Raw genomic sequence first — 22500 nt, forward strand, 5'->3', positions numbered from 1 at the left:
CACAGAACGAGACGTAGTTTCGAGGAGCCTCCATGGTGATTAGTTAGCGGTCGTAGTCTAGTCTTGCCTTGCTACCCAGAAAGAGAGAGAGAGAGAGAGAGAGAGAGAGAGAGAGAGAGGTGGGGAGGTGAGGGAGAAGAAAAAAAAAAAAGAGGCTTTATCTCAAGGATACTTTTGCCCTAAGGGAATCGTGGAACTTGTCTAGTGACGCTGGCTTGTCTTTTTACTAGGTCGCCTACAGGTGGCGGCACAGCGATATGAAGAGGCCCGTGACAAGTGGCTGAATGGCACACGATCTGATTCATAAAACATATGGGAAGCTATGAGATGCCAACATGACCACACGTGGCACTCCCTATAGAAAGCATGTGTACCTATATCCACCTACCATCTCTTTCCATATATGTTCTTGATTTTCCTACTACATACTACCAACTTCGCTTTGCCTCGTCTCCCATCACGCCTAAATAACTAGAAAAAGGTGGATATGTGTAGCAGAAAAATAAGCACTGTCTATTGAAAGTAAGATAATAGTGATAAGAGACATGCTGAAATTACAGAAACAAGATGAAAATTATGCCTATTAGAGCTTACTTCATAAAAGGAAGATAACTGATAAATGTGGTCGGATATAACAATGTGAAAATACATATATCTATAAAGAACATAAAATACTACAGATACTAGAGGCAATATAGCATGCAAATCAGTCCACGTTTCAATACATTATAGAGACGTAAATTATTTCAAATAGAGGGAAATCTACTCGAAAAAAAGAAATAGGATATACACGTTAGTAAAAAAAAACAGAATGGTAGAACTGCTGATGAACTACACAACTGCTGATGACACCGCCTTTCCCTTTCTGTAAGCATACGTTGAATTCCGGGATATAGGTAGTAAAACTGTTTAACCAGAAGCCATTAAAGCACTTGTCTGACAACATCTATCGTTTATATGAATTATCTTGCTACACCTCTCGACTACAACATGTGCCATTTAATTTCATAATAGAGTAAACCGTCATCTAGTAAATGCCAAATAGATTGTACAAACCATTGCCTATGCAAATAGTAAAGTATTTTGAGCTAAGGGTACGTCCATGTGAGGTCTTTAACCTTACTGTATACCGTAACATTTCATATATAACGCGTAACGAATTTCGCATGTATGACTTGACTTTACTTTATCATAGGGATGAGAGACCAGTTTCAATGTATGACTACCCTACTTTATCAGAGAGATGCGTCACTAGACTTTACTCTATCTGTCAAGTTCGTCGAGTGGACAAAGAAATTTATTAGCACCAGATACGAGGGAAGAATTTATGTGCACGCCTTGTCTCCTCTAATCGGCATTAAGGCGGATCTCAGCCTGGTGTATAGATAAAGATGATGCAGCTCAGTGTTATCCCACATCATAGACCTTTGCCCTTAACCCTAAGTACACCTTTAATCATCCCTTAAAACACTACCTATACCCACAGCCCACCCTATCCCGTCCCGCTCCCGCCCACACCTTCACCTTCCACCTGTGCCCCCTGTATACCCTCACCTTCCACCCCTGCCCCCTGCACACCTTTACCCTTCCACCCCTTACCTTGCCATTTTGCCAGACCCCTCAACTCTTTCGCTAGGTAACAGCATTGCGACACACTTGATGCTGATGAACGGGAGAGATGATAACGTTCCCTACACTCATCTTATCCACTGATTTGTATGATTCAGTGATTCTCAATGGGCGAGTTGCTTGATTTGACGATTTTTTTCTTTTATGTCACAGATGAATTTAAAAGTACTGTCAGCGTGTTCTGTCCCTCAGCTGTTTCCCTACTTCGTGGGACTCGATCTGTTTTAGCCCTTTTACTCGTAAACACTCTCTCTCTCTCTCTCTCTCTCTCTCTCTCTCTCTCTCTCTCTCTCTCTCTCTCTCTCTCTCTCTCTCTCTCTCTCTCTCTCTCTCTCTCTCTCTCTCTCTCTCTCTCTCTCTCTCTCTCTCTCTCTCTCTCTCTCTCTCTCTCTCTCTCTCTCTCTCTCTCTCTCTCTCTCTCTCTCTCTCTCTCTCTCTCTCTCTCTCTCTCTCTTTCCAAATCGCCTTAGCAGGCAGCCTTCACAAGCTTCACCCTTGCCGCATCAGCCTTGCCTTTATTAGCACCGGCCAGGATTTCTTTATACCCAGAAGGATACTGAGAAAAAATTATGGGATGTCTGGTCCCGCGGAGCAGCGGCGGCCGCTGTCTGACGGACGATTCGCTGCGTCTCCGTTACTGATCAATGCCGATGAAATATTTATTGCTTTACATAAATCTCTTCATAAAATACAAACACCCAAATACGGTAAGTCGGACCCTACGGTGCGTGTCTCTACAACCCATGCATTATATCATATTTGGATAAAGGAAAAAAAAAGCAGAAAACTGCCCACCAACCGCAAAACTTGTAAGGGAGAGTGGTTGAAGGACTGGCCTTGCATTCCAAGGTCCCGGGATAGAGTCCTGCCCCAGGCAAAGTAGACAATGAAGTTTATCCCCTCCTCGACCACCACACCTGTGTACTACACCTGCCCGCCACATCTGTGAGACACACCTGGGGGCCACGAGCAAGGCACAGTGAGTGTCAATTAAGATTTCTCTTTGAATTCACGTGCCGCTACACTTGTGGACTCGCACCTTCTTCCCCCAGCCAAGCCTTCACCTCGAACACAACGCCCCGCCACGCCCACCACGCCCCGCCCAGCCCAGCCCTTTACATGCCCTCCAACACCGGGCGCCCCCTAGCCTGAGCCAAGCTTTTGTCCCCCGCATAACTTTGTGCCGCTAACGAGAGGTAATTGCTATCGCCTACGTCAGCGGCGTGAGGTGAGCTGAGCACCGCTTCCCTGCCTGACCTCCACCTGGGAAATGTGCGCCTCAACATCTTGGTTTGTTTAAGCACGAGGCGACGCTTTGCTTGGCGGCTTGTTGTGCTGTTGCTTGTACCTCCTGGCGCGATCTCTACCTACTGCCAATCCCTACACACAAAGACACAGACACACACACACTCACACACACACACACTCTCTCTCTCTCTCTCTCTCTCTCTCTCTCTCTCTCTCTCTCTCTCTCTCTCTCTCTCTCTCTCTCTTTCATCATTCCTCTTTCGATCTTCTCATTCAACTCGTTTAATTTTTTTTATCTCCTTCCTCTCTTTTATTTATCTCCTATTTCATTTTCTCCACAATTATCTTGTTATTCTGTTTCATGTCTTCTTTCATCCATGTTATACCCTCCTTCCACCTACTCCTTCGCTTTTTTCAATCTCCTTTATTCCTCCCTCTCACTTACTTCCACCAGCCTCTACTTCACCACTCCTTCATCTTACCACTTCCTCTTCTCTCAAGTTCAAGAGCTAAAAGAAAAAAAGAGGGAGTTATGAAGGTGAGCCTCCACAAGCAAACACTTCGAGTAAACATACAAGACTTTTTAAAGCAATTTTCTTAGGATCGAACGTCACCTGGACCTCGTCTACCTTGCTTCCCCCCTTATTAGTTCAAGGTAGTCGTCAAGTGAAGCCACCAGGAATGTGAAGCTTTAGGCAGTGAAGCAAAGAGAGGTGAGTTGTTTATCACTATACCTGTGCCAATCACTCCTAAACGGTGGTGACAGATTAATTGGACAGGTGACAGCACGTGAGGGTGTCCCCTTCATGACAACTGCGCAAAAGAACGGAGATGAGAAAGTGAAATTGCAGGGAAAAAAATGGTGTACGAGGGTTGAATGTGACACTGTTAAATTAAAGATATTCTGAGGAAAATTGGGCTAAGGTGTTATTATCAGAGAGAGAGAGAGAGAGAGAGAGAGAGAGAGAGAGACCTGTGACCCATCCCCTTTCCAAACCACCCCGTCATTTACCAGTTGTTCCCGACCTACTTAGACTCAAAATGAGTGAGGCAGAGAACCATTTCACACATAGAACCACAAGAAAGCACCCGAATCCGTTTCACAATTATTACGAAATGGGCAAAATATGAAAGAAAAAAGAATAATAGAAAACGAAAGAAAGAAAAAGGCAGTAATTAAAGGTGGCCAGGTGTGAAGAAGAGGGATAGGAATTAGAGCAAAATTAGAAGGAAGAGGAGGAGGAAGAAGAAGAAGAAGAAGTAGGTTTAGGATGACTAGAAGAAAGAACTTGGACAAAGAGGATGATGGAAAGGAGAAACCGAAGGCGGAGAAAGAAAGAAAGGAGAGGAGGTGAAGGAGGGGGAGTAGGAGGTGGAGTTGGAGGAGTAGGAGTAGGAGGAGAAAGAGGAGGCGGTGGATATAATGAAGTAGACAAACAGGAGGAAGGGTGAGAGAAAATTAAAATCGAACCCTAATTAAAGAGAAAATACAATATGAGAGAGAGAGAGAGAGAGAGAGAGAGAGAGAGAGAGAGAGAGAGTGACTTGCAGCCTTCAAATAGTATCCAGTGAGGAAAGCAGACACCGGTGTGACCAGAACGCGGGTTTGTAATCAGGCGGGGCAGTCGTGATCAAGGAGAACACACGCAGTAAAAAGACACACCATTAAGAGGGACAGAATACATTCCTATGTTAATCGACACAACACAAGCAAAGTAATATGTGGGTCCAGTTCCACATGCTTATATTATTATCCGTGAGATTATGTTGACTTTGTTTTTGTCTAAGTGGCGTTGCGTGAGTACGACAGTTTAAAGGGTAAAAAAAAAAGGCACGTGGGTTTTAATTTCAGTGTGGACTCGTTTTCAAGGATACCGAAGCAGGAATTAATACAAATAATAAAATCACACAACAAACTTGTGCATTTAACGGCCTGGAAATTCGTGTTATGCGTTGTTATGCAAACGATACAAGTTACAATTTCACATACGATATTTAAATGGATACAGGTGCGGTACAGGTGAGTCAGTTCACATGGAAGTAGCTGGGGCAGGTAATCAGGGAGTCTCACAGGTAAACGTAAGCTATATAATTAATCACACCTGAACTAACCCTTTCCCGTATGCACTGTGATCTTTCGTCTCCCTTTTCTCTTTTCTTCCCTTGTTCCCTTGGGCTTTTCTTCCCCCTTTATCCTCGCTGGCCCTTTTCCGCTTTTCTCTCTCTCTCTCTCTCTCTCTCTCTCTCTCTCTCTCTCTCTCTCTCTCTCTCTCTCTCTCTCTCTCTCTCTCTCTCTCTCTCTCTCTCTCTCTCTCTCTCCTTGTCCAACGCAGCTTCCCAGCATTGCCACTTTTCAGTCACATTGTATCTACTTTTTCGAGGCGAGGAGATCCATCTAAGCGTTCCGAACACACGGTGCGGATCTGCTGGCTTTGATATTCTCTCTCCACGTTGCCTCGCCTCCCCCTCCCTTCCTCGTCCCGACATCTGAAAGCATCCCGTGTTTGCATTTCATTTTCGACCACCTCGTTTTTTCGCTTGGTGTATTTTCTTAGCATTAGGCGCATGCACTTTTAATGAGGGAGGTTGCTGTGTCACCCGTCCGTGTCTCACCCACTGTGCCGGAAACTTTGTATTGCCAGCCATCGCCTCCCACAGCTGAGTCTGAGCAGCGCCAGGTGTACGAGTAGAAGGAGGAGGAGGAGGAGGAGGAGGAAGGAGGAAGGGGAGAATCATTCGAATAGCAGTAGAAACATTCGTCTTTAGGAAAGAAGAAAATAAGAGTAGGAGTAAAGGAAACGGGAGGAGGAGGATTAGGAGGAGGAGGAGGAGGATAAAGGATGTCAAAGAAGGGAGAGCTACAACCAAACTGAACAAAGATGAGGTGTACGCAGCTCACTAAAAACAGCAACAACAAGCACAACACCAAAAGACTAATTTTCCAAATTGAGAATTCATGTATACACTTTCGTAACGTTAATTTACACATGATCAACATTCACGAGGTATTCTTTCGTGACATTTAATACAACGCAATGACCACCACAATCAACAATTTGCAGACAACACTGTGCATATTTAATGAACCAAATGTTAGGAGGCAGGGAGATGTAGAAGGAAAAGTTGATTCGGGGAAAAATAGCATGTTACAATTTTTCAGACCACGTTTTATGCAACTGACATGTACAAGAGTGGTGGTGGTAGCAGTGGTGCAGAGAGAGAGAGAGAGAGAGAGAGAGAGAGAGAGAGAGAGAGAGAGAGAGAGAGAGAGAGAGAGAGAGAGAGAGAGAGAGAGAGAGAGAGAGAGAGAGAGAGAGAGAGAGAGAGAGAGAGAGAGAGAGATTAGTAATACAAAATGATAGGTGTAGCACAGGAAATGATGCTAGCTAGTGAGCTCACAACCACTTATTGTGGGGTTTATACACACACACACACACACACACACACACACACACACACACACACACACACACACACACATTGTGAAGGCCACCTGCCCACTAAAGTAAAGTCTGTTCATCACAATAAGGCACACGAATTGTATGTATTGAAAAATATCTTCACTTTCGTAATAATAAGAACAATTCCTGAAACTTGCAAACATAATCAGTGTACCGTTATGTTACCTGGAATCCACCTCTCCACTAACAAATATTTCATGTAAGTTATAGAACATTAAAAAAAAAAAATTGTGGTAATTAAATGTCTAGAATTAATGTAGCTACACTTCAAATTTTCCTTTAGTGATGCATAACTCATAAAAAAAGACACCATGGACTTCAGTGCAATAAAAATAAAAACATCACAAACAGGAACCCAACTTTTAATCTGAGACACCTAACCATTTAAGGAATTCAAGAGTATGATACAAAACACTCCAAGATCAGAGATATTAGTTAAGAATTCTGTACCGGAGATTTCTTGTCCTTTCTCGTCCCATTCCTGCGTTCATTTTTTATTGTTATCTCTGCCAGCTGACCTGTAAAATCCAAGTCGATGAAAATGGAGATAGAGAAGACGTTAGGCAGCTGAGAAGGTGAAGATGATAATGATAAGAGATAAAGAAAAAAATGTACGTCTGGTTGTGTGTGTGTGTGTGTGTGTGTGTGTGTGTGTGTGTGTGTGTGTGTGTGTGTGTCCGTGAGATACACCTGTTCTGTACCTTGTTTCAGCCCCTCCTTTTCCCCTTTCTCCTCCTCCTCCTCCTCCTCCCTTCTCCTCCTCCTCCTCCTCCTCCTCCTCCTCCTCCTCCTCCTCCTCCTCCTCCTCCTCCTCCTCCTCCTTCTCCTTCCCTCTCACGTTCGCCTCCACCTCTCCCCCACACCTCATTTTTCTCTCACGGTCCTCATCACGTTTTTATTCACATTTTTCTTCTCTCTCATTTATTCTTTTTTCGGATAATTTTCCTTGTTCACTCCCAGTCTCCCTGATTTCTTGTTGATTATGTCTTATTTCTCTCTCTCTCTCTGTCTCTCTCTCTCTCTCTCTCTCTCTCTCTCTCTCTCTCTCTCTCTCTCTCTCTCTGATACCGTTATAATGCTCCAGTTACTTTTATTCTAACTTCCTTCATTCACCATCATCACCCTTTCTTCCTTCTCTTCATTCTTTCTCCTTTTCCTATTTTTATTTTCTTGCTCTTCTTGTATTTCTCTTCTAATCTCTAATTCCTTCTTTTCATGGCCCTTTACAGTCACCACCACTACTACCTCCACCACCACCACCACCCCCACCACCTCCTTCACCACCATCACTACCTCCACCATCATCACCATTTCTTCTACCACCACCACCACCACCTCCAACACAGCACCGTCACCCTTACCCTCCCTATCCCTCTCCCTCTCTCTCCCTCTCCCTCTTTGACCTCTCACCCACCGCTAAACGAGTCTCCTCTCTCCCTTTATCTGTGTTCCTTTGTGTTATGCCGTCATGTGGATTTACAGAGACGGTGACCACGTTGCTTGTTGTTGTTGTTGTTGTTGTTGTTGTTGTTGTTGTTGTTGTTGTTGTTGCTGTTGTTGTTGTTGTTATTTGCGGGGGTTTGAATGTCATAATTTTGTTGGAGAAGTTTTCGTTTTGTGATATTCTCTCTCTCTCTCTCTCTCTCTCTCTCTCTCTCTCTCTCTCTCTCTCTCTCTCTCTCTCTCTCTCTCTCTCTCTCTCTCTCTCTCTCTCTCTCTCTCTCTCTCTCTCTCTCTCTCTCTCTCTCTCTCTCGACTCGACTTTGATCTGTTCTCACAAACATTTCACGCTAGGGGACGGGAGGGCGGGAGTGGAGGTGAGGAGTAAAGGGCAGAGGAGGAGGAGGAGGAGGAGGAGGAGGAGGAGGAGGGAGGGAGAAGGGAAAAGAGAGGATGAGGCGGGATTCGGGGGTTTAAACTCCCTCAAAAATTCTGACTGAAGCAAAATCCAGTGGTCCGTAAAGGTTATAACAGCAGATAAATGAAACACAACACGGTGCTTCGCTTTTTCCTCCCACACACGCTTCTAAACCGGACCAGCTGAAGCATCATGAGCGACTCCCGAATGCCTGTGATGAAGCTGGAGAACGTGTGCTGTTTTCCTTCCCTAAACATAATGGGAATATTTTTTTTTTTTGTTAAGGTATTTATCAACATTTTTACGTGAAGCTTTGGGTGTTAAGCTTATTAATTTTCGCTATATTTGCTGAGCGAGAGAGAGAGAGAGAGAGAGAGAGAGAGAGAATCGTTGTTTAATGTATCCGCTTGCATAGGAAGGCGAGGCAAGGTGTCAGATGGATAAATAATGAAGGGCGACAGTGAATAGAGATAATGAATAATAAGACAAGGGAGGGAAGATCAATAACACTTAGGGAGAAGAAACAAGAGAGAAACAGTAACGGAATCTCACTATACACTCAACACTGACAGTCTTGCACCTTACTCCTTCAGGCAAAGATTTTCACCCACACCCTTCGACTTGTATTCTTCCTTTCTCCTACATCGCTTCACGCACCCTCTTTACTCCTTCTCTTTCTCCTCCTCTTCTTCCTCTTTCTCCTATTCCTCCTCCCTGTATCCTCGCGGACACCCTTCTTCCTTGCCCTAACATCAAAAGACCGCCACCCCTTTCCTCTCTTACCCTTCCGCAGCAGAAAAAGACGCATAGAAGACATTAAGAACTCAGGTGTATCGCGTTAAAACTCCAGGTACACGCTGCCATTTCATCTGGCAAGGCGTTTAGTTACTGGAGGTACTTTTAGTTGAGTTTAGCCTGAAGTTCTAGGAAGTAATTTAAGTTACGTTTTCGGCTTGCTAGCGCGATATACCGATTACCAGGAACCAGAGAGAGAGAGAGAGAGAGAGAGAGAGAGAGAGAGAGAGAGAGGACTTGATACTCCTTCTAAGGCAAACTAAGTCCCCTCGTCTTGATCTCCCCTCAGGCCACGCAAGCAAGAAACAAATAATTTAAAAAACATATATACATAAAAAGCAAGGCACTTAAACAAAAAAGCCTCCTGCACTTCATTAATTAGCAACATCACACTCTTTTGTATGCATAGAGTGATCAATACTTCACCCTTGTCTGCTGCTCTAACACAGCACACAACAGCGTCAGCGTGGCGTCTTTGAGGTATACATATTTGCCACACCCAACACCGATAAACTTGCTGTCTTACCTAACCATACTTAATCCCTTCAGTACCATAACGCGTTTCCATATTCATTCTGATTAGTATTTGGTGATTTTATACAGCTTCAGAAACTCATATGGAGGAATGAAATAGTGAAGACTGTAGCCATTAATCTTCTGACCTCCATAGACTCTTCCTAATGTACATAAAATCGTCTAATCACACACAAAACTCAAGGTAAAAATGCATCCCAGTACTAAAGGAGTTAAAGTAACCTAAATTTAATATAATCTTAGGAATTTCGAGTTGAGATAAGAAAAAGAAACATATCCGTATAATAATCTAGCCTATTTATTGCATGAGTGATATGAAAAAGCTCGCCTAACCTAATCTAACTAACCTAAGTCAACCTTGCTGCCTCTCACGGGATACGTAGAAATATATATATGACACCTGCTCTTCACTCCATCATCACAGTTGTCAGTAAGAACACTTTCATTAACTGATGGCTTTACGTTCACCTTCATTGCTTTCAAAGTGCAAGATAATGTTTTGTTGGTTCTGGGAGGTTGAACTGTATAAGTGTATATTCCCTCTCCCTCTCCCTCTCTCTCTCTCTCTCTCTCTCTCTCTCTCTCTCTCCTATGAACAGCAAATTTCCCCTGGCACCGTGCATCCCACATTCTCTTTTAAGGCTCATCCATTTCATTCCGGATATCAGAGTGTTTGTCTAATATTTATTCTATTTATCCTCTTCCCTGTGCTTCTCAAAACGGTAATGATTTTTTCCCTCCTCTCACAGTCTCCTTCACCTTCAAAGTTCGCGCACTCCAAGTCTACCAAGCTTTCTCTCTCTCTCTCTCTCTCTCTCTCTCTCTCTCTCTCTCTCTCTCTCTCTCTCTCTCTCTCTCTCTCTCTCTCTGTTCCCCTCCTTCTCCCTCACATAATATTTACCAGGTTTATCTACCGCCTGTTTTGGGAGTGGACGGCTTGTCAACATACATCAGCGGCGCCGTGAACTTTATTTCCCATCACAGAGGCCTCAATTTACCTCCCCAAAGGGCTTGGCTTCAACAGGTACACACGAGCTTAATTATCCTTATCAGGGATTATAAAGTCCCCAGTGCTCCTTTTCATCCTTTGGAATATACGATGTGGTAGCCTCAAACAACATGCGAATTGTGTTTATAACCTCCCAGACAGCCTTTACTCAGTCTAAGCGAAGGGTACATAGTATATTCTACGTCAACTTGCTCCTTCACTCAGCCTTTCATTCCTTCTACTGCTGCTACCTCGTCTGCTCCATCCCTCCTTGGTTTATCCTTTCTTTTAGACTCTCCCGCCCTACCTTTCCCTTCTCATTCACCTCTTTAAGCCCACACACACCCTCACCCTTTCCTAACCTCCTCTCTTTTCTCCCCTATTCGTTCCTCTAGAATCTGAGGGGCTCCAAAACATCACTATTTTTTACTCAAGCCACTCCCCATCATCCTTCCGCATGTCTCCTCCGTCTCTCTCTCTCTCTCTCTCTCTCTCTCTCTCTCTCTCTCTCTCTCTCTCTCTCTCTCTCTCTCTCTCTCTCTCTCTCTCTCTCTCTCCTTAACATCCCCAGTCGCCTCCCTAGCCCACCGCCGCCCACCCAGCAGGGGGAGCTACCCTGAGGCGCAGCTCTACTCGCAGTATTCACACGAGGAGCGTCGAGGTGTTGACTGAGGGCGGCAACACAGATGATGCATAAATGATACGCTTGCTCCGCCCTCCTCCACTCAGCTACTGCCTGCGTGTGCCTCCGTGCGCGCGCGTGTGCGTATATATTTGAGTGAGTGTGTGTGTGTGTGTGTGTGTGTGTGTGTGTGTGTGTGTGTGTGCTCGTTCTGTCGCCACCTGAAGAGCACCTGAGAACACCTGAGCACTCCGCCGCACGCCTCACGCAGCCTCACCTGAGGACCGAGCGAGGCATCTCAGTCCCACTTAAGGGCGAGGAGCGGCTGCCCTGAGGCGTCCGGGCGCTGAAGGGAAGGGAAGCGGGAGAGGGAGACTGTGAGCGAGATAGAAAAAGAAGATAAAATTAACAAAAGGAAGGGTAAACTTGCGAAACAGCGAGAGAAATGATACACAGCAATAGCCAGTATCTTTAAGGATGAGAGAAAGGAAGGACAAAAAGTAAAGGAGTAAGTGAAAGTAGCCTTTTCCTGCCACCGTTAACACTGTGTTGAGCTAATGACATGAAACAACACCCCTTTGCTCCCCCCGACCCCCACCCCAATGTCCCGCCTTGGGAAGACTCTCAACTATGGATCTGTTCCCCTGCCGTGGTCAGCCTCAGGGAGTGTTGAGTGAGAGGAGAAGGAGGAGTAGAAGAAAGAGGAGGAAGAGCTATTCTATTGTCTTGCTTCCTTTTTTTCCTTCTTCATTTTCTCTATTACCTTACGTCTAACAGCCAATTAATTATCAGTATCTGGAGGTATAATCCTTCTCCTATTATGTTTTTCTCACTTTCTTTCGTTACATTTTCTATTTTAATTACTTCGATGTCACCCAAAAAGCAACGGAGTTAAATCAACATGTTCAGTATCTGTACATCTTTTTATTAACATTCATCATTAAACGTTGACTACCTTAAGATGTGACTATTGATAATCAGCACATAAACATCACAAATTACAAACAGGATGCGTGCTAAATCACATAACTGCGTCTGTTATTCACAGACTGACTTTCTGTAATACTGTTTCGTGCTTACTTCCTCGTTGCTTTAATTAATAGCGATCTTTTTACACTTTTTATTAGTGATTTTTCATTTCCCTTTGTTCATTTTTTTCTTTTTTTTACTGTTTCCTTTGTTCGTTTTTCTTTAGCTTCTTTTAATGTGTGTATTTACCTCGAGAACCTGACTTCATGCTGTCATTTGCAATTATTCTATTTTTTATTACCTTCATTTCTTTCTACATTATTTCAATGGAAAATGGAAAGAACAAGGTATGCTTATTTTAAGAGTGATAGTTTTAATCGAACAAGTAACACGACAAAATGTACTAATGTAGCAGTTTTACTGTAATATTATGATAAAAAAAAATCATCTACTTCTTTAGGATTTACATTCTCTTCATCCATTACAAGAAAAACACGTTCATATTACGTATCTTTCTGGTTCTGTTCTCCCTCCATTATACATATATTTTTCCTGATTATCTGGAGCACTTTTGTGATGGGTAATTTTTTTCATCCTGTACTTTTTTTGTTCAAAATGTTAATACCTAATTTTACATCTCGGTTTGTCTTTCAATATTACATTAAAATTTTCTGATAATGAGACCTTTAGTGATGTTCTATATATTTATCTACATTTTAGTATAAGCTTCTTGTATTTGTATCGATATGTCTAAAACTCCCACCGCATTATGTTCCATATATATCTTTTTTTACGTTTGTTACAATAGTTACAGTATTTTTGTGTAATAAAAAGTTCGATTTACTTCACTGATAACGTACAAGTAGCACAGCCAGCAGCTTCAGTGGGGCTATCGAAATGTGGAATGATAAAAAGAAAAAAAAATAAGTCACATTTTCAAAATATTATTCGAAAATAACAAGAAAGAACAAATATCACGAATATTTTTGTTACATTACGTCACTACTCCTTTTTATTTCCTCACTTATTCATTCGTCTATGACAGGAGAAAGACAAAACACAATGCACAAAGAGCTTCAAGAATTCCACGTTCATTGTAGATTCTGCCTCATTACGTGTCACTTTCACCTAACATTATTTTTTACTCGGTGCGTAAAATTCAGTCTCATTTTCACCAGCAATGTTTTTTTTCCTCCACACATTTCATTCTCATCAAATATTTTCCTATTCTGCTTCATGTTCACGAGGGAAAGACAAGGGAAGAGAGAAAAAAGAAATACAGAGGGATGACAAGAGTGAAATAGGAGATGAAATGAGAGATGAGAAAGAAGATGAGTGTGGTTAAGAGAAAGAGAGACAAAGCGATAAACGAGAAAAGGGAGGATGACGAGGTAGAGCTGAAAGAAGAATAATGTAGTCAGAAGAAATACACTAAGCGATAAACAAGTGAAAGAAAAAGGAAAAGAAAAGGAGGAGAACGAGGAAAAAAAAAGGAAAATAATGGTATACTCAAGAGGAAGAAAAACGCTAAAAAACAAGAGAAAAGAGAGGAGGAAGAGGAGGAGGAGGGGAGGAGAAAGAGGAAGAAGACGGGGAGGAAGAGAAGGAGAGAGGTGGCGAAGTATATAAAGAAGAACTTCTACTGGAATGTCATAATTGAAGTTGAGTTTAACTTTTTACATCTTTGATCAAGGAAAGAAAAAAAATGACACTATGGGGAGAGAGGAAGTGAGCGGAAGGAGGAGCATGTGAGAGGGAAGAAATGGTGAGGGAGAAATAGTGCAACAGAGGAGTGATGGATGAGTGAGATAGAAGGGAGGAAAACAAATTAAACTAAAGCAGGTGGGAAAGTAGTAGGAAGAAGAGGAAAGAATAATGTTAGAATGAAAGGATGAAGCAAAGAACAAAGACAATGAACAACTTTTAAATGATTTTGGAAATAAAACGAAAAGAAAGAAAAAATGCGATTCAGTAAATAAAGGTAAATTAAAAAAAAATAAAAAAAATAAAACATAGAATACATGTATAAAAGAATGAAGAAAAATATAAGTAAGGAGAAGGAAATGTCATATAACTACGTAAAAATATTAAACTGCAAAATAATATCAATTATGAAGAAAGAAGGCAAAACAATTAACTTAGAGAGAGAGAGAGAGAGAGAGAGAGAGAGAGAGAGAGAGAGAGAGAGAGAGAGAGAGAGAGAGAGAAAGAGAATAAGATATTTCAATTTAAATACGTTAATCGCTAAAATCTTCACAGATAAATAAAAGGTACATAATATTCATGAAAGTATTATCACCAGTGGCAAGTTGGACGAGTCATATTGCAAATTTACTGGTCCGTGTGTGTGTGTGTGTGTGTGTGTGTGTGTGTGTGTGTGTGTGTGTGTGTGTGTGTGTGTGTGTGTGTGTGTGTGTGTGTGTGTGTGTGTGTGTGTGTGTGTGTGTGTGTGTGTTTAATGACAACAATGATCAATTTTCCCCTGAGAAACGAAGAAGAAAACATAAACTGACTAACAATTCTCTGTTAGACGTGTTTCAGAGTTATTGCTTCCTATTTAATTCTAAAAAAAAAGTGGAGGAGGAGGAGGAGGAGGAGGAGGAGGATTGGGAGAGGAGGAGGAAGAGGAGTAAGAGAAAAAAAAGGAGGAAGGGAAGTCGCTGACCTCTTGTGTTGCCGAGACAAAAAAATCGTCTCAATTTCCATCTACCAGCGAGACCACACATACATGTTTAATCCTCGTTCACCATCAACACACACTACCACCACTGCCGGTCATCAACGCCTCTGTCTGTTAGTGTTTTCCCTTCAAACTCTTGACTCACTTCACTTAATCAACTTCATGCAATATCACAATTCTCACAGTGAATAAGGATTGAAAATTCCCTCACTAGTCTTGCCTAACATCCAAGGGTAGTGAGGAAGTTTTCTCTTGTTTGCTGTCTGGTGAAGTCAAGCGTTCAGTAAACAAACAAGACGTTAGTCAAAAAGCTTTTAAATTCACATTGTCACGTCACAATTACCCCATGCTCTGTTTAACTTGTCATACTTCAGATTTGCCTTTTTCTCTTTCAATCTGTCTCTTTTCTGAAATTTACACCAACTGTCTTATCATCTCTAACTTTTTTTTTTATTTATAGATCGCTTATACCTCAATCTTGGTCTTTAACATTTACCTAATTTTTCTCTCAATCTATCTTTTTTTTTATCATTCTATTGTTTCTGTCACTTTTTTTTTATTTGTACAGCTTTGTTTCATTCTCTACCTTTCTTTATCATCTGCATCGTGTTTGTCTTAACTTATTCCCTTCTTTAAAGATTGCCTCGTTTCTGCTTCAGTTTTTGACCATTTCCAACTGCAATAGCTGTTTTACCTTCTTTTTTTTTTTCTCTCTCTCTTCCTCGCAGGTCGCCACACACGATTAAATACGCGACGAGGCATTAACGTTCAGGCGTCGATGGCTTAGCGGCTGTGTAAATGTTGGCAAGAGCAATAGAAAGTGCAGTCAGAGTGGTGGGCGAAGGAGGGAGGAGCGAAGGAGTGCGAGATTGAAGATAAGAGAGAGAATAAGATAATTATAATAGTTTCTTGAATCATCTTAATTTATTCACTTCCTCGCGTACACTTATCCCTGTCAACGCCCAAAGCAATGTCAGGAGGGAAAGCCAAAGGCGAGACCTAAGGGCAAGCCTGGAGGAGTAGAGGAAAGGAAGAACAGGGAGAGAAAGTGAAATAATAGAATATTGGGTTACCTCGCAGTTTCACCTTTTTTTTTTCTTTATTTTTGCTTTATTATGCTATACTAACTTATGATAATCCTCCCAATCTCTCTCTCTCTCTCTCTCTCTCTCTCTCTCTCTCTCTCTCTCTCTCTCTCTCTCTCTCTCTCTCTCTCTCTCTCTCTCTCTCTCTAAAGTAATTTACCTGCCTCTTCCCTCTTCTCACCTATCCTTCCACTCTCTGCTACACATTACATCTAGCATTACACTCAAACCTTTCTACTCATCTACTTAATTACTACAGTTACCCTTCCCATACCGTGCCGTCAAGGGGAGAACATCATGGAAACAGATATACTCGTACATGCACACACACACACACACACACACACACACACACACACGCAAAGAGACAAACACAGAAGAAAATCTAAATCTACTTTCAAACTATGAACGCACATAAATTAAAATATAACCAATTAGATTCATAAATATTCTCTAAAGGGCTGAAATTAGTTATGGTATTCAGCACAGCAACATAAAGATATATAATGGTTTCCTCTGCCGGCCTTTTGAATCTACCTCGGTCACCTAAATTATGCAAATGAGCTAATCAATATTTTAACCATCAGTGCAGGTGAATGTGCCTCGCGCCAGGTAAGGTGTGTGGCCAGGGGAGCACATCCGGTTACTCCCCAATGTAACACCTTTAGCATGTGCATGTACTTTAAGATTTGTTAGTATTATAAATAAATAGATAGCAAGATTTAGTTTGTTCTCTCTCTCTCTCTCTCTCTCTCTCTCTCTCTCTCTCTCTCTCTCTCTCTCTCTCTCTCTCTCTCTCTCTCTCTCTCTCTCTCTCTCTCTCTCTCTCTCTCTCTCTATCTATCTATCTATCTATCTATCTATCTATCTATCTATCTATCTATCTCTTTTACTGTACAAATATATAGACTTTATAACCTTACCCACTCACTTCAACAACTTCATATTGAACAATCTTAAACATTAATACTAAAGAAAAAAAGTTATAAGATTAACCAGTTCATTTTGACTCAGCAACATCAACACACCAGGACAGAAAGCTCAACCCAATCGCTTTTATACTGACATACATTGATATAACATAATTTCCAATATATTTCACACGGTATCGGCATGTACAAAACACCCCGGAAGTTTCATATTACAGTCAATGGGGAAGAAAGAGAATACTTACCTGAATAAATCAGTAGGTATTCATCCACCATCGTCTCACACCTGTATAACCTTGAGTCGACTCCTAGCAACATCCCAGGGCCTGACGCATGATCTTCACCTGTAGAAGGAATCACCCAGGAGTTATCAATATGTAGCTCTAAGAGAGACAAATACAGCTTAATAGACGAAAAATACATACTGATACGCGTTTATATGACTTTTCGGTATAATTAGAGAGTTTTGTGTGCTATATGTCGTATTTAACGGTACTGTTACGCACCTAAATGTTTTGTTCAGTCGTAAGTTTCAGTGCAGTAAAGGAATATTCATCACGACATATCTGAGGTCGTATCAGACACCAACAAAGTAAAATTATGAGCTAATCACTAATCCAGAAGAATTTAATTGCATTGTTACACATTGAGTTATACTGCTTAGTCATAAAAAGGCTTCAATGCAAATAGATAGTATGTAATTAACTAAACAAATGCATATATAAATCAAACAATAATCTGCATGAAGACACATCAGAGGCCATATCAAACACCCAAAAAAGGATTAGAAAAACTAAACAGTCACTAATCAATGAAGAAAAAAGTGGAGATAAATAAAAACACTAAGGTAATAAACAACGATTCCTGTCACCTAAATCTGTTCTAATTATCAACACAACAATCAACCCAACAATCTCATCAGCTATACACGCCATCCTGTCCACCCTCACCTTCACTGCTGCACTATTCTTCCCTTTCTAATAGCCTCTCTATCCTATTTCCTTCACTGATATTCACCCATCTTTCACACTCCTCCCTTCACTTCACTCCTTCCTTCCTACAGGCTATGCACCCTCCCAGGCTTCCCCACATCCACACCCTTCGCCCTTCCACCTCTCCTAGGAATCGATTACCTTATTCGTGGTCTGAGTTCTCGTCTAGTCAACCATAAATGATTTTCCGTGTCTAATTTTTTTTCGTCCTTGAGAATACCAATCAATTTAATGCTTGTATTTACGCATGCGTCGCGGGGGCAGCTTGAAAACGGTATATGATTTGATGACACAGAAAGGAAAGACGATTGGAGTAAAAGTGAGGACAGGAGAGGACAAGAGGAAACAGAAAGGGACTGGAAAGGTTAGAGTGGGAAAAAAAGACAATGGGGTGAGTAAAATGAAAGATGATGGTGTGTGTGCACATTTTCTATATTACTGTAATTGAGGGAAAGGGAGGGCGACCAAGTGGGAGAAAGATATATATATATATATATATATATATATATATATATATATATATATATATATATAGAGAGAGAGAGAGAGAGAGAGAGAGAGAGAGAGAGAGAGAGAGAGAGAGAGAGAGAGAGAGAGAGAGAGAGAGAGAGAGAGAGAGAGAGAGAGAGAGAGAGAGAGAGAGAGAGAGAGAGAGAGAGAGAGAGAGAGAGAGAGAGAGAGAGAGAGAGAGAGAGAGAGAGAGAGAGAGAACGAGAGAAGAAACTGGAGGATGAATTGGATGAATTTATGGAGGAGAGAGAGAGAGAGAGAGAGAGAGAGAGAGAGAGAGAGAGAGAGAGAGAGAGAGAGAGAGAGAGAGAGAGAGAGAGAGAGAGAGAGAGAGAGAGAGAGAGAGAGAGAGAGAGAGAGAGAGAGAGAGAGAGAGAGAGAGAGAGAGAGAGACTTTCATAAGTTCGCTATGTCATATTCGTAAACTACACATGTTACCGCCACCACCACCACCTCTACCACCATCACAACCACCACCACCTCCTCCTCGTGGTCGCAACACGCAGAGAACTCAAAATCCCTTCCCTAACACGGCCCTGCTCACGTCTTTAACTCGCAGCTTTTAACCTTGAGCGACAATATATCTGTGAAGCGCGTCACGGAGAAGGAACTTAAATATACATGGAGACTGAGAGGAGAAAGACTTGTACTGGGAAAGAGGAAAGCGTGAGGGAAGAAGTGGACGGCGGTCGTAGTGTTGATCAAGTCACGTGTTATTCCCGGATAAGCCCCAAGGTGCAAGAATCTCTACCCGACGAGAGAAGTGGGCGGTGGGCGGGAGGCAGGGTGGGCCGGTGGGCAACCCTCAGGCACACCCACCCACCACCGGTCGTCAGGAATGTTCGCTAGTCCCTCCCTTCTCCTTCTCTCTCTCTCTCTCTCTCTCTCTCTCTCTCTCTCTCTCTCTCTCTCTCTCTCTCCCGATAATGATGGTACTGATCGCCATGATGTCCTTTCGTCCCTATCACTCACTCAATCACTCACATTTTTTTTTTCTCCATATACCTAAAAAAACGGTAATATTTGTATACCTTATCTTGCCTATACTTATATCTATGCATGTAAACTCGTGTGTGTGTGTGTGTGTGTGTGTGTGTGTGTGTGTGTGTGTGTGGTCTGGTTCCCCTGCGGGCATAACCTAATGGTGCGTCCGCCATCCCCCTCCCCTCCACTATCCCTCCTTCCCCTCCTCCTTCTCCTTCTCCTCCCCATCTTCATCCCTTTCCTCCCTCCTCTCCGCCTTTGACAAATATTATGTCGTATTTTTTTCCACCTCTCGGGCCTTGGGTTGTGCTGGGCGCCTACACATGACAGCTTCAAGACGTGACATCGACGGCGGCGGCGGGGTGAGGTGGCTGAGCAGCGGCGTCTCCCCAGCAAACCCCGAGGCGCGTGTCCAGCGGGGAAAAGAATGCAGCGAGACACGACCCCGCACATACTTTGCGACGGCCACCGCTGATGTCCCGCCCCTCTCCGTCCCGGCCCGCCTCGCCCCGCTTGGTTCACCTCTGTCCCTCCGTGCCCCGCCTTGCTTCATCGGGTCTCTCTTCACCCGCTCTGTCGCACCTCGCTCTCACGACACACAGGACGGCGCTGCGCTGAGTAGAGGTCGACTCATGCTGGAAGGGTCGTCAGTATGAATAATGCTTGGATGAGAAATGTTCCCGGTGGCGACGCAGCACACGAGCACTTGCAAGTGGCGCCGACATAGCCAAGAAAAAGACAAAGAGAAAGGTAAACTGACACACAGAGAAGTGTGGCTGGCCGCTCGCACGTTCACACGATTGATTGAAAGGAGTAAAACTACCTGCGTCCCCATTTTCTTTCAGTTTCTCTCACCTAACTTGAAGGACACACCCTTAACTCTCCCACCCTTTTCCTTTCCTCTCCCCCTTCCCGTCCCCTACTCACATGACGAACCACCGCGCCCTTCCCAGCGTCCAGCGTCGAGCCTCACCGTCCCTGGACCTTCCCTCTCTCGCCCTCAGGGGATTGTACCGGTCCTTCAGGCAGCTGCCCTCCCCTGCGCCTCCCGACCCCCGCACCCCCAAGCCCGAGGTCGCACCTGCGGGGCTCGGCGCTCCCCCGAGGGGCAGGCAACTAAATGAAACTCAGACGAGTCCTCCTCCGGGCTTTTGTAAACAGAGCGCGCCGCCTCCTCCCGGTACGCGACTCTCGCTTCTTTATACACTTGCTGTGTCGCAACAAAACATTGTGAAATCATCGCCCACTTGATGAAACACGGCGAGGGGAAGGAGCGGCTCACTCGGACTCAGATATTAGCTTCCCCTGAATTTTCAGCGAAGAGTTTATCACACAGTTCTGAGGATCCGAGTTGGCGGGGAAATATTTACAAAATAAATAGAGTATGAACATCCGCCTGAGTTGACTTTCTGATGCCAAAGAATGAAGCTTAACTTTGAATATAACAGGGACTCGACATGTTCCTCACCGCTGTTGTATATTTGATAACCACATAGACTGCCTCAGGGGAAAGGAAGGTAGTGGGAGGGAGGAGGGATAGAGGAACGGGGTGACACCTATCTGGGGTGCGTACACACACATACACACACACACACACACACACACACACACACACACACACACACACACACACACACACACACACACACACACACACACACAGCCCATCAAATAATCACCAGGCATAACATTCATGAAACTCATCACTAAGAATTTATCCACGCACTGCTAACTCCTGGAACGCTTCTGCTTTTCTGAACTTCTGTTTGGTCGCTTTAAAGAAAAAAATAACAACACAGGAAGTTCACACAGGTGGTAACTCACACCTTCAATTACCTAACAATACTCCTCCTCCTCCTCCTCCTCCTCCTCTTGCTAGCTGTTCGGATTTCTCCTCGTGGACAGAAATGATTTAGTACGAGGCAGCGTTCGAGCCCCGGGCGAGACAGCCGATTTGGAATGGTTAATCTTGCTTGGCTAATTATTTCCTGACCAATGAACAGCCGCGTGTCTAAAGGAGGTGGTGTCCTTCGACCCTCGACAAAAACTGCAGCGCCATTAACTTCTTGCGGCTGCGATGAGAAAGAGAGAGAGAGAGAGAGAGAGAGAGAGAGAGAGAGAGAGAGAGAGAGAGAGAGAGAGAGAGAGAGAGAGAGAGAGAGAGAGAGAGAGAGAGAGAGAGAGAGAGAGCAAAAAAAAAAATAGATCTTAATGAATCGCAAAATATTATTAACTCAGGTAGAAGAGAAAACACGAGAAAAAATACAATACAATTTTCATAAACACACAAAATAATAGCTGGCTTTCAAGAGAGAGAGAGAGAGAGAGAGAGAGACATTTATCGACTCCCTTTACCCTGTACGCACATTCCCTGCGGGGTAAGGCACACCCTGCGGAAATCCTCGTGTGATTACCACCACGGGGGAAGGGAGGGGCCTGAAGGGGGTGAAGGGGAAGCAGAGAAGAATTGATCCCCAATGGTAATGGAACAGAAGTGAGGGACTGGGGTTAGGGAAGCATGAGGAAGAGAAAAGGCAGGAGAAAGAAAGAGGGAGACACAGGAGGGGGAAGAGAGATTACCAGAAGACCCCCAATAGACTCCCACCCCTTCTATTCCCCCTTGACACTCCTGAGGGTCTTGCCAGGGGAGGAGGCGTGGTATGTAACCTATATTAGCGGTGCCCCGGGCCACGCCTCTGCCCATGGCCTCCCAGGGGCATGCCGCTGGGACTGGGGATGGAAAGGAAAAGGAAGAACAGGAAGACTATGATAATTACGGCAGGAAGAAGGAATGAGGAACAGGAGTGTGGTGAAATGTAGAGAAAGGAAAGAATAAAGAATAGGAGGAATGTATAGGTGTGCTTGCTGCAATGAAAGAAGGAGGAGAAGAAGAAAAAAGATAATGATTATGAATTTGGTGTTTATTTTGGTTATTAGTTACTTTCACTATTTTCATTATTATTATTATTACTATTACTATTATTATTATTATTATTTTTATTATTATTATTGTTATTATTATTGTTTATTTCTTATTACTTGCTGCATTGTAAGAGGAGGAGGAGAAGAAAAAATATGATTATTTTAGCGTTCATTTTTGTTATTAGTTACTCTCATTATTTTCATTATTATTACCATTATTATTATTATTATTATTATTATTATTAATTTTTTATTGTTGTCATCATCATCATCATGAGCATCAGCAGCATAACC

At 43.1% G+C, this 22500-nt stretch overlaps 1 protein-coding gene across 6 annotated transcripts in view; it reads left to right on the top strand.

Annotated features, from left to right (window-relative positions):
• Positions 1-22500, top strand: part of LOC123510974 (BTB/POZ domain-containing protein kctd15-like) — a 105770-nt gene that overhangs the window by 24011 nt on the left and 59259 nt on the right. The window lies entirely within an intron of this gene.

Source organism: Portunus trituberculatus, chromosome 30 (genome assembly GCF_017591435.1).
Source record: "Portunus trituberculatus isolate SZX2019 chromosome 30, ASM1759143v1, whole genome shotgun sequence".
NCBI classification, from domain to species: Eukaryota; Metazoa; Arthropoda; class Malacostraca; order Decapoda; family Portunidae; genus Portunus; species Portunus trituberculatus.